Here is a 12,475-nt window from a genome sequence, read left to right on the forward strand (position 1 = left end):
ATAATTTTGTAATACACCTTGACTTTTACAGAGAAATTGATAGACTCTTCCAGCCATTTTCCTTTTCTTTCAGACCAAAAAAAAAAACATTTCCAGAAACACTCAAATAACATAAAATGATTTGACATGAAGTTGCTGCTATTTAGAAGTGGTTTTTGGAAAAAACAGCTCAATAGAATAAACACATTTATAGTTTTATATAAAAGAGGTATAATCAATCATTGCATTCAGTGATAATTCAAACTTCTTATAGAAATGAATACTGTAATAAACAATTACAGTGAAATATCTTTGACATTCTATGCAGTTTTGTGATTACAACTGTTGTTCTACATTTTTTTGACAGATAGTGAGATATCAGCCCCACACTCCAAGCTGGTCAGCAGTAGTGTGTTATGATGGCTTCAGCTTTACAGAATCTACAAAGGATGAATTTTTAGAAACATTTTTACTATTCCCCCTTATATGTCAACTACTACTTTTTATAGAAAAGGTTCCTATAAATGAAAAATAATATTTAGTGTAATTAAAAATGTGAAACTTAAATTAATAATGAGCACATAAACCAACAGGAAATTAGACTTTTTTTTGGTCAGTTGAAGTTGGGTAAGTGTGAAACCTCCTGTAAGTAACTACGTCTGGTCATAAGCAGAAATATCCTCACAGACTTGGTATACTTTCCTGTTTTGACAGATGAAGTAGTGGTGGATGTAAGAAACAGAAAAAAAAAAAAAATGAGGTTACTTTTAAGCTGAGGGAAAGCAATGGAGCTTTCCTGCACCCTCCCTTTGCAGCCCCTGCACAGTCATGCTCCTTCCCAAAGCCTGTATCCTCTGTGTGGTTCTATCACACACAGTGTTGTACTTTGAGAAAAAGGATGTTACAGTTCCTATTGTGACAGTAGCAATGGCATGGCTCAGCTGGGATCTACTGGTCAAACTAAAGGGAAAGAAGGAACTGCATAGACAGTTGAAGCTAGGATGGGTGACCCAGCAAGAGTATAGAGAAGGAAAATTATTCAAGATGGGGTCAGGAAGGCTGGAGCTGAACTTGGCAAGGAACACAAAGAATACCAAGGGCTTCTATGGGTATGTTAACCAGAAAAGGAAGGTCAAAGAAGGAGTAATGGCCCCTGTTAAACAAGGCTGTAAAAATTGTTTAACAAGGATGAAGAGAAGGCCGAGGTACTCAACAATATTTTTGCCTTGGGCTTCAGTGATAGCCTCTCTTCCCACACTTCTCAAGTGGATGGACAGTAGGATGGGGACTGGGGGAGCAAAGTCCCTCCCACTGTAAGTAAAGATCAGGTTCATTACCACCTGAGGAGCCTGAATGTACAGAAGTCAATGGGATCTGGTGAGGTGCATCCCAGAGTCCTGAGGGATATGGCTGATGTAGGTGCCAAGCCAGTCTCCATCATATTTGAAAAGTCATGGCAGTCAAGTGAAGTCCCAGGTGACTGGAAAGGGAGAAACACTGTACTCATCTTTCAACAGGGTAGAAAGGAGGACTCTGGAACTATCAACCTGTCAGCCAGCACAAGAAGGACATGGACCTGTTGGAGGATAAGAGGGATGGAGCACATCTCCTGTGAGGAAAGACTGAGAGAATTGGGTTTGTTCAGCTTGGAAAAGAGAAGGCTTTAGAGTGACCTAAAGGGAGCCTGCAAGGAAAAGGGAAAGACACTGTTCACATGAGCCTGTAGTGACAGGACAAGGGGGAATGGCTTCAGCCTAAAAGAGAGTAAGTTCAAATTAGGAAGTTCTTTGCTGTGAGGGTGGTGCAGCACTGGAACAGATTGCCCAGAGAAGCTGTGGATGCCACATCCCTGGAAGTGTTCGAGGTTGGACTGGATGGGTCTCTGACTACCTTGGTCTAGTGGAAGGTGTCCCTGGCCATGGCAGGGGGATCAGAACCAAAGGATATTTAAGGTCCCTTCCAACTCAAATCATTCTATGTTTCTATGGTTCTACAATATAAACTCTGTTGCTTTATTTAAAAAATTCTTATTTATCAACAACTGGAAACTCAGAAGGAGTTCAAACTGAGGTCATTACAACACACAGGATCGTTTACATGAGCATACAGCATTTTACAGATGCTTCTCTCTGAGTTATTGCTTCTGTTTTCAAACACCATCTGACGGTTTAGTTAGACATCTCCAAACAAAATGCCACTGAATTTTGTGTAGTTAAAGTCAAATATTGACCCACTATTTCAAATATCTATCTTCCAAGATTCAAATTACAAATAATTTAATAATATTCATGTAGATTTTGTTATGGTCTAAATATTTTCCCAGCTTTTCCCCTTTCTCTCTTGCTATCAAGACAAATGAAACACAACCTTCCCAACAAGAATTAGGATGAAAGAGTTTGAATATAGGATAAACTCACATTCTAATTTTCCCCAGTAGAATGATAGTGTTTACAGTTTCACATGGAAGCACCTCAACAAAAGTTTATGCTGGAAAGCTAAAAATATGTAAGGCCTAGAATTAAACAAAATTACTTTCTACATTTCATTTAGTTTTTAGATAACTTCAAGCTTATTTAAAAAAAATTCTTCTAACTTCCATTTTTTCACATTATTCCTGTTCAGAATATTATACTTCATAATAGAGATATTTTCTTCTCTAATAAGTATCCTGAAATCTGAAGTATTCCTTTTTCACCTGAGCAAAAAGGCTCACCCTAAACAAAAAACCTTACACCGATCTGACTGAGTTGTAAACTGAAAACCTGAACTTTCAAACCCTCAAAAGACAAGCACATTTCCTTCAGTCTTTTATTTTTTCCATCCCTCTGATCTATTTTAACACTCAAGGGAGTCTGAATATATATCATTTTTGATACCAGCTTGGTCCTATTAGAATGTGCAATGCAAAATAAATCACAAATTATTTCATTTGGGATGAAGTATCAAGAAAAAGTTTAAGATTCTACCCAAGACTAGTATCTCTTTGCACTGCAAATTCTTTCTGATTATTATTACTTATCATCCCTTCTTGGCTGTAATGCTTAATCCTGCAGTCCTTGTGTCCACGGAAAAAATCTGGCTAAAATATTTCTGTAAGGCTTTTTTATTGAACAACAGTTTCTGAAGTAGTTGGTAGTAGTGACACTACTCTTGTGATTGCAGCATCCACAAGAATGCTCTGCTGAGAATTTTTTGTGATTTATAAACACTCAGCATACCCTGCAGCCCATCTGTCAAAAGGGTTTCTTACATATCTAGTCTACAATTGTGAACTTCTAATCATTTTAATGATCTCCCAGATTCCGAAAAAACCATTACACTAAATGGTTAAAAATTACCTAGAAGGAGGACATACAAACAAGCATACACAAGCATGTACTTACACACACCCATTTTGTAATTAGGAAATATATAATAATTCTGAAAATATTAAAAAATATCTGAATTTTGCTTTTTCAATAACTTTTACAATGATGTAACTTTTGCTAGTGCTAATTTTACAGCCTGATTTGAGATGCATGTATAAAGGGTTTTGCCTCATCAGTCATTAACTATTTGTGGCATCTCATATATTTATTGGGTGGAAATTATTGTAAATAGTGATGACTAATTTAAAGTGAGAGGAAGTTTGATGCTCTTATCATTGTCACCAGAGTCATTTGATGAAGCTCTCTCTCAGAAAGTAAAATGAGTGTGTCGGTGCTGGAAGCAAACCACATGAATAGATAAGTGTATGAAGGATAAAAAATGTGTGAAATTCTTTCCTACAGATTAAAGTACTAATACTGGAGAGCAAGAAGAGACATGTCAAAAATGTACCATCCTAAACAGATAGCTCTTCCATTAGACATGCATACAGACAGACACTACCTACTATGGGTGACAGATATCATCACAAAGGGAATATCAGAATGAAAACCAGGAGATCTGAGCTCAGAAATAAGTTATTTTAATAATGAAGGTGCTAAGCCATGCAGCAATGTTAAGACTGTTGAAATATATCTAGTGGAGTTTTTACGAAATTTGCACAAACAACTTTTACTGAGCAAGGTTTTTCTCTGAGTTTCTCCGACAACTCCCGCAGCCTGTGTTAACACGTTATCCTTGGTACAGACTAGTATGCTTATCTACAGACATTATACAAGCACTGTACACTGATCATCAGCTTATAAACTACAGAATTCTGTAAAAAACACAATTGAAAGTATTTTTAAAAAGGTAGCCAGATTGAATAATATGTGTTATAAAAATGCTGTTAGTCCAAATAATTTTCCAATAAATTTTATTTTATTTGTTAAACCTATATTTACCCCCAAAAAATATCATTTTACATAAGAAATGTATGCTGCAGTCATTATTTTTTAAATCACTGCTGAAATCAAAGCTTTTCTATTTATCGGTTCTTTCAAAGGATGCTGATAAACTTCAAGGACAAATGGCGTCTCTAGAACTACTGAGGAACCTAATTTTAGTACAAATGAAATTGAAGAGCTTGTGCAAACGATTACCAGGCGCCTTTGACTCATGTTTGGAGCTGGCTTATTGAAAGGGGATTTCACAGATAAACAAAATGTATATTTAGCAAATTACCTAGGAAGGCTTTCAGGTTTTTTTTTTATTCCTTAAAGATCTGTCAGAGAACTAGAGTTATTCCTTTCCCTGAACACTTAAAATCCTATGCTTTTAGTGGGATTTCAAGAAGTATTTGGCAGGAACACATTCTACTTCTAGGTGACTGCAACAGAAGTGGCATCAGAGTCACTTAGATCAGAGCTAATTTGAGAAGTGCCTTAGGACAAGGGCAAAAAATGGGACAGCTCCGGACAGTGCTGAAATGCAAAAGAAATAAGCTTAATTTATAGGTTGCTTTTCAATTTACTGAATTTGCTGTTAACACATATAAAAAATCCTGTTTGCATCACATATAATATTAAGTGCTCTTTTGTAAATATGGAAATAAAGATCCTACTTCAATGCCTGAGCACAAGAAGATAGAATTAGCTGCCAGCAAGACTTGGGAAATCTGAGTCTTAAAGTCTGTGCAACTCAGCCCTGTTTGTCTGTGTGACAGTGAAAAAGCATGGATCAGTTCTCCTGCTGCTCAGATAGGCACATCCCTCTGTCTTTTTTAAAGATGATGGACAACATTTATAAGTTCTTAAACAGGGATGTTTGTCTTATGCATCAAAGTCTTATTCAGAAGAAAGGAACAATTAGTGGAAAGGCATTAGGGCTGCCCAGGACACACTTTCTAGAGAATTAGCAAACTTTGAGTTTCCAAGTAAATATGCCCTCTGAAAATGAGTATTGTCAATTGGTAGTCAACATGGCAGACAAAAATACTGGAAAATCTCAGAAGAGGTGCCTGCAAGAAAAAAGTGGCGATAACTCTCTTGTCTACACACCTAAATATTGATTCAAAATTCAAAACCAGGTATTGTTAAGGGTTTTAATGACCAAATTGACTGAAACAACATTCTACTTATTTTGTATTTAAAGAGAACCATTAAATAAAGCATTCAAAAGAACACTTTAGATATCTATTTTGTGTTTTTCAACAGTTTATGAAAACTAAAATTATCCATCTGTAAACAAGCTTTTTTTCATACAGTGAAAATGGAAGTTGAAGTAGGGAGCTTAACTGTTTTAACCTAAACCTAAAAGCATATCACTACCTGAACTAGGACCAGAATCTTGCTTAACACATGACACCAATAATAATATGCATATTAAAATTATAGTTTTATATATTTTTTATTAATTTTCTATATAAATTTATTTATAGTATAATAATAATTTATAATTTGTATTAATATAAGTGTAACAAACTTCATATTGAAACAAGGAATTTTACTGCAGGTAGGAAAAAGTATTATATTTAGTTTTTAATAATTTTTCATTATATTTATTCCAATCCAATTTCTGCTTAATTATATGAAAATTAAGATAATTATATTTCTAATTCATTCATTTAGCTCTACTTACTTACTTAATTGCACAGACCTAACACAAGAATTACTATACTAGATTTTGAGAACAGCTTTATTTAGATTTTATATTGAAAGTACTATCATAAAGTTCCTAGCATAAATTATGAAAATTGTTAGGAAAAGGATGAAAAAGGTAATGCTTGGCATTGTAAGTTACCCTAAAAACTGAAAGAATGTGAAAGTAATATTAGACAATTTGTTGCTGCAGGTGACTGAAGAAAATTCATTAGTAAGAATTACTGAAACGTTCTTGACAGAAATAAAAAAAATGATGCAAAACTACAGTGTAATAGTTTGAGTCACTTCATGTTGAGAGCACATCAAAACTACATATAAAGCTACGAAGTTAAAAAGCAACATGGTCTAGGACCACCTGCTCCAGGTGACCCTGCTTGAGCAGGGGGATTGGACAAAAAGATTTGCAAAGCTGCCTTCCAGCCTGAGAGATTCTGTGATGCTGTAAAGCAATCCCATTTTTGATAGGTATTGACATCACGAAAGCAATGGAATTTCAGAAGTGCTTTAACTTGCTTGCAAAGTACTTCTCCCTCTGTAGAAACATGCTTTCATGCCCTCTGGTGTTCAATAAAATAAAAAACATTGCTCTCAGAACAATTTATTCTAAACTAATAACACATCTATAACCAGGTCATTCTCTTCCTTTTGGAGGGGTTTGTTCAGCTAGCTGCCACCTCATGTGTCTGTGTGGTAAGCTCAGCTGATCTTTAAGCTACACTGGCTGTTTTGACCAGCTCTCTGTCGGCTGCAGTAGCTCCGACACCTCTCACACTGCACAGATCACATCTTTATACAGAGGGTTGTACTAACCTGGAGCAAATTCCTTCCCTGGATTCTTAAGGGCTTAAAACCCTCAGAAAATGGGACTTAGACAACACTTTTAAAGGAAGAATAATTCCTAGCATTTAAAAATGCGAGCTGTGCAAAACTCAAAGTGGTTAATATACTATTATTCAAGCTTGACACTATGTGACTGTAAGGCAGGAGCAGTAACAAATAAACCAAATTAAAGTAAAGATGATTGCAGAAGCAAGCCTGACGTATGCCTGTCTTCTTAGTAGCTGGGGTTGAAATACATTTTTTCTTAAAAAAGAAAAAGCAGCAACCATCTGTACTTTACTTATATATACCTCTTCAATACCTGAAATTGTGAGGAATATTGGGACCATCTCCAAAACACAATTCCCACACGAGCTGCTGACATTCATGCCCAGCATGAATCATAAATTAGAAGTTAATTCAGCAGCTTGGGAATAAGTCCACCAGTAACACTTTGTGGTCATTACAAAAGGATCAAGTCCTGCGTGTATGAAAAGCAAATACCACTCATTTTCATGTGTGTGAGAATATTTCATTCTGATATGGCTCAGAATGTGCTGGTGTCTTGCACAAGGGCCGTTCTTTGTCACTGGTGTCTTGATGTCCTTGTGCACACAGCACCCACGGCCCAGTGGGAAGGGGCACACTGCTACCTCCCAGCTCCATCAAGGCAGCCCATTATTTCAACAGCCCGGGCTAAATCTTCACATATACTTAAAAAAAAAACCCCAACCAACCCCTAAGAATTTCACTTACCATGAAAAAAACAATCTAAACCCCAAACCTGTTCACTACTAATACAACTCCATGCCGTCTGCTCCTAAAAAATGAATGGGAACTGAAGATCAATTCTAAACAAATCCTTTTTAGACAGAGGTTCTAAATGGAGACAGTGAAAACTTCTTTTCCTCTCATACCTTCACAGAACTGAAATAAAATGCTGGCTTCCTTATATCCAACAAATTTTCAGAATGGTTCTTTAGATAACAAAAAGAACTATCACCTTTTACCACGATATGAGGTTGCCAGACAAAGACTGCCTGTCGAGAAGTCAGATACAGCTGTTCATCCACGAGTATTTCCTTTCACATGAACATGTGATAATAGATTTGTATAAAGTTTTCTATCCCGATGAGTTAGACTAGAAAGTTGGAACCTACGTAGAACAAAGATCCAAACAGGTTTAGTTTTTCTTCTTTTCAGAAAAAAAATACGTAAAATCATCAATAAGAACGCATGGGAAAAAAATTAGCAGTGGACATTCCTCAAACAGATAAATGCAGTGATGGTACATTTGGATAACCTTTGTAAAGAAGTTCTTAGCCAAGCACCTTTTTCACATTGTATTTCAGGTTATAAACCTTGATCAGATTGTCTTGCACTATGCTCTCTTTTGCTTACTTGTACAGCAAAATGTGACCTTTTAGTAACTATATTTGTTTCTTAGTTTCACATATAAAATTACAGAGTATACGGTGTGTGTGTATGTGTGTGTGTGTAAGCAGACAAAGCCCAGAAGTGGAATAGCAATACTGTTTCATGAGAAGTTGAGGCCCAAGAAAAGAGCAACATAACCAGTCCCGGAGTCAAGTGCATCTAGCTGAATGTTTGAGCAAGCAGAAGACTAATTAAAGCCACAGGAAAGGAGAAGAAAAGGGCTTCACACAGAATACTGTAGTACTCTGAGAAAATAAGGAAGTCTGGAAATCTACCAGAAGATCTGTAAAAACAAATAGGAGTTACAGGACAAAGAAGGAATAAGAGATGCTATAAGAAGCACAGAGATGACAGAGGAAACATGACTGAAGAAACCTCTAGTTTTAACCACAAATAAATTTCTGGGGAAGGGAGTGGGGTGATTTCTAGTCTAAAATATTTTTGTCTCTTTTTTTTCTTTACAATTCATGGAAGAAACCACTTCATTACCATATACATGTTTTGGTGAGACAAGAATGACGTACTTCCAAAATTTTCAACCAAAAATTATTTTCCCCTCATAACAAAGTCTTGGTGAAAGCCCATACAAAAATCTAAGCTTTCCCCTCCAGAACTGAAATATTTTATGTGACTTTTGCTGCATACCTTGGGAATTTGTGTGAGGCTTTACAGTTGCATTAACTAGTACAGAAAATTTATTCACACTAAAAATAGAAATATGGAACAAAATTACTAGTACTTTTAAAAGCACAAGTAAAAGGAAAATAGAGATCTGAAAGTTCCTAGCAGTGGTTTTCAACTTGGTTTCATAATAGGAATTTTTTTTCCCTATTTGCAAGGTGTAAGACAGCACTTCAGTTGCTCAATATTATCAAATTATGTAGAAATTGTGATTATATATTGTATTGCAAGGTTACATTTGAAAAAAATGTTGAGTACTATGCTGATTTGCAAAATTAGTTGCCAGTACACTGAAACATTTTTATCAGCTTCACAGTTCTGGAGAATAGACAATATTTAGTTGAATGAATAAAGACATTTTGGAAACTAGTTCAATGATATGTCTGTAAATTGACAGTTGACTGTAACAGATGAAGCTGAGTCATCAGTCAATCACAGCTGAAACCAGGAAGTGCAGCTGTAGAGTGCATTGATTTCTTATCTATTATGCTGGTAAGAAATTTTTGAGACGTTTTACCATTTCTGATCAAGTTTTGACTCAATATAGGTCATTTAGAATCATTTAATAATTTCATCTACTATACAATAAAGGCTTTGCTGATTGTTAATGTTTGTCCTCATTTTCATATTTTGTCAATATTTCTCCTCACTAGAAGCCCAGATATTTAAAATATTTTCAACCATAAACTTTTCTGATGGATTTGCTTTAAGAATCAGTTGAAATGCATCTGTTATGTTGGATATAAGTGAACAAATTGTGATTTTCATAAAATATTAGTTTTTTGCTGCCTGTAGAGCTGCCTTTCCAAGACTGGGACAGATTTGCTGTGTCTGTCCACACTGTGAATTCCCTGTCTTATTCTGGTAAAAATCCCAAACCTAATAAATTTTCAATAATGTTAGTATTTTGGCAGTGTCATGAATTATCCTGCCCATCCAACATCAGATAGACAATGTCACCACTAGAATAGGTGTAGGCTGCCTGGCTCACCTCATACTATCATGATCTAGTCATTGACAACTAAAGACATTACCAAATGAAGTTACTCCCATGAACTCCGCTGAGTTTTCCTCCCTAGTTTTGAGTTGAAGCTCCAGTTTGTTTCAAAATTATTGCACAGCAATGTTGATACAGACATTATTTGAGAAGAATAATGCTTTTCAGCTAACTTCAAAGTGAAAGAAAATGAAACACTGCCAATTAAGTAGTAATGCTGCAAAAACTTAGTAGTTTCTCTTACAGCACCCTGCAAAAAAGCAACATATTCTTTACAAGGAGGCTCCTCTTTGTTTGAGGGCAACAATAATTTTTGGAGTAGATAATGTATCTAATACTGTAATTACAATTAGATCATCCTTTTTAAAAGATAATTTGTACCTTAGTGAAACTGTTCTCAGGAACAGATGTTGGGAGAGTAGAAAGAGTGCCCTGGCATTTCGATTTCAAACTGTACCTATGCTTTTCTATGTGATTCATCTGCTATGGTGTGGTAACTATGACTGATATTAAGTCTTTTATTTCAACAAAAATACTACAGTCCCTGTCAGCAAAAGCTTCTTATGTAAATCCAATAACACTCACACTATTTTTTTAACATAATTGCCTCCACTCATGAATAATTACATTTAACAATTTAATTATACGTTCATGAAGAGTCACAATGCAAACCATTTAATTAAAAACCATTAAACCCGGACAAAAAAAAAATTACTTTATTTTCCAGGATTCCAATTCAATAAACACTTAAGAGTCAAGCTTAATACAGTATCGCAGTAATGTTAGCAATTGGCTTCTGTGAAGGGAACAGAACATTGGAGCCACTTGATGTTTAAAGTTTAATTTCTGGGTTTTTAATTCAAAATGTTTTGCATGGCTTTGTTTCAGAGCCTTGGTATTATGTAGCTTGCTGTGTAGTAGACTACTTTTCACTTAATAAGAGCAACGATATAACACATATTGCATTGGCCACTTAGTTTTATGTAGTTGCTGTACTCTTTACAAAACTGCCTATCACATGACAGAATGAAGAAAGTGGTAATTCTGTACTCTTCTGGTGACTGTGTGGGGAAATTTAGTGGGTAAAATGGAGAATCCCTTTTTCCATGTGTACAGTAACTCACAGGTCTTAGCACTGTCTCAGCAAGCCTGGATTCAAAAATCTTCAAGAGAATTGGATTAGACAAACTTCTCCTTGTCATTTGAGGTCTCTTATCAGTTACTGGGGGGACATACAGAGAGCTCTTTGTTTTCTACTAGCCCTTTTATTAATCCAGTCCTGACTGCTTATTCAATTAGCAAGCCAGTTAATATTTGTTAAATTTTACTGCTATCTTAAATTACTTAAAAAATATTCACCTGTCTTTATTCCAACCAGCTAAGATGCAAAGAGGACTTCCTGCATTAAAAGAGCACACTGAGAATTAGAATGTGTATATACAATTGATACACAATTACCAATATTTTCAATAGTTATTCTTGAAAAAAAGTCAGGCTAAATGAAAGTGTCCATGACTATGAAGAATACCTTTGTCCTCCTTTTACATTGTGCATTGTGCTACAATCTTTAAGGAAAGGACCTCATACACCTTTTACCCACTGAAGTCTTCATCATCCACTAAGATGGAGCTGCAGAGGGGAAAGTAAGTGTGGATGGATAAGACGAGAGAAATGTCTCATAGCTATGTCGTAAATACAGTGGAAAATTACATAAATTGAAGGTTGATGTCATTATTAAGGAAACTGGAGGCAGAAGAAGATAAAGTCATAGCAGTTATATTTCCTCATATTCTGGCTACCTGAGTTAGCTTTGCTAATGTGCTGAGTCGATACAAACAGATGAATGTAAAGAAAGTTTTTTTGTGAACAATTGAAGAGGTTTACTACAAGTCTTTAAGTCATTCAACCAAGTACATAAAATTAAGAGTAGAACTTTGATCTTACTTTTTCTCTATTCAGTACCCATTTACAGAAAGAAAGCAATATTTGCCCTCATCAATCATCAATCTTCCCATTGTGAAGAAAAATAACTTCTGCTGTACAGTATTCAAGTATTGCAGCAATGAATCACAGAGTCACACACTAGGTGGAGGGGTCTCAAAAACTCACTTTTGCCCCACAAATCAAAATGCCCCCTGGATATGCTTTGCTTGTTTTGGAATACATATAGTCCTACTTTTATTTCCTTCTTTTAATCCCAAAAGGTATTTATCAAGCAAGTTGAGTCTGAATTAAAATACTGAATATTTAAAAGTTATGAATTATTTAGTGCTGTATTTTATGCTATTTCTAAATTATTTTGAATTTAAAAGACTGAATGAAAAAGTTCAAGTGAACATCAGACTAATAACCAAGTTGTGAATCAATTTTCCTGCATTGTTAAAGTCAGATAAAAAGCTGTTTAATTCTTAAAAAACTTACACATGCATTGGCAGTAATCCATTCTTCACATGTGCATTTAAGCCAGCAACTCTGGATAATTATTTTTCATTCTTAAAAATTAAACTTGTTTCTTCAAGGATAATTCTGGGATCTCCAAACTTTCCTCTTTTAG

The sequence above is a fragment of the Aphelocoma coerulescens genome (genome assembly GCF_041296385.1).
Source record: "Aphelocoma coerulescens isolate FSJ_1873_10779 chromosome Z unlocalized genomic scaffold, UR_Acoe_1.0 ChrZ, whole genome shotgun sequence".
NCBI classification, from domain to species: domain Eukaryota; kingdom Metazoa; phylum Chordata; class Aves; order Passeriformes; family Corvidae; genus Aphelocoma; species Aphelocoma coerulescens.